This window comes from Poecilia latipinna, unplaced genomic scaffold (genome assembly GCF_001443285.1).
Source record: "Poecilia latipinna isolate Pla-1442-1.1 unplaced genomic scaffold, P_latipinna-1.0 Scaffold10144, whole genome shotgun sequence".
In the NCBI taxonomy this organism is placed as follows: domain Eukaryota; kingdom Metazoa; phylum Chordata; class Actinopteri; order Cyprinodontiformes; family Poeciliidae; genus Poecilia; species Poecilia latipinna.
The window spans coordinates 1-790 of record NW_015122760.1 but is presented as its reverse complement, the minus strand read 5'-3'; the positions used below and the strand labels follow the sequence as shown (position 1 = coordinate 790).

Genomic DNA, 790 nt, shown 5'->3' with positions numbered 1-790 from the left:
TTTTACTTTTTAAGTGTGGTTTTTATTGAGTGTTTTCGCTGCATGTTTTGTTTTTTTTATTCACTGTGGACTCCGAGAACTAATAGCTGATGCCAGTCACCTGCGCGGGGTGGGCGTGCCCGTAGGCAGCATACCTGGAACCTGCAAGACGCTGGCAGTGGCTTTTAAAAGGCAGAGGACTTCGCGTTGGGGAGAAGAAAAAGGGGAATCCAGGAAGGTTCGTGACGGAGGACTGCGACCCCGAACGAGCCAGTGGTTGGCAGCAGAGGATACAATCAGTGGGAACGACGTGTCGGACCGTCAGCGGGCAGAGGGGGAACTCTGCCCTGGTCAGTAAGTAACGTTTCCACTGATTGTCCTCAGGGACCCTTGCTGGGACAGATAAAACATCCGCTGTTCAGCGATCGCTCTTCTGGCCAGGTGTTTTTGTCCTAACAGGACGCCAGCGGGCGGCGCTTTACGCGGAGCAACTAGAGTGGCTGGAACGACCACAGGAGGCGGTGGCGCTGGGGCTGTGACTATAGGCTGGACGGAGCGCAGGATTCGCCGTCCTCACTGGATTTTGTGGATGTTGGCCCTCTTGGACGATTTTAGTTTGTTCTGATTTGGACATTTTAATATTTTTATTGTTATTTTATGCAAACAAGAAAACGGAGCATTTTATTCCGTTGGGGAATAAAAAAAGAGCTAACTAACTGAATTGTCCTCCCTTGGTGTTGTGTTACTGTTTCCCTCCTTGTTGTCTGAGAACCCGGGGCTATCAGCTGACGTTAAGCTGGGCTCTGACACA

At 50.8% G+C, this 790-nt stretch overlaps 1 long non-coding RNA gene across 1 annotated transcript; it reads left to right on the top strand.

The window, feature by feature from the left end:
* Positions 1 to 6: 6 nt before the first annotated feature.
* On the top strand, positions 7 to 697 carry LOC106944443 (uncharacterized). The gene is made up of 2 exons (XR_001424295.1): positions 7 to 333; positions 439 to 697. It is a non-coding gene; the product is annotated as an uncharacterized LOC106944443 (long non-coding RNA).
* Positions 698 to 790: the final 93 nt, after the last annotated feature.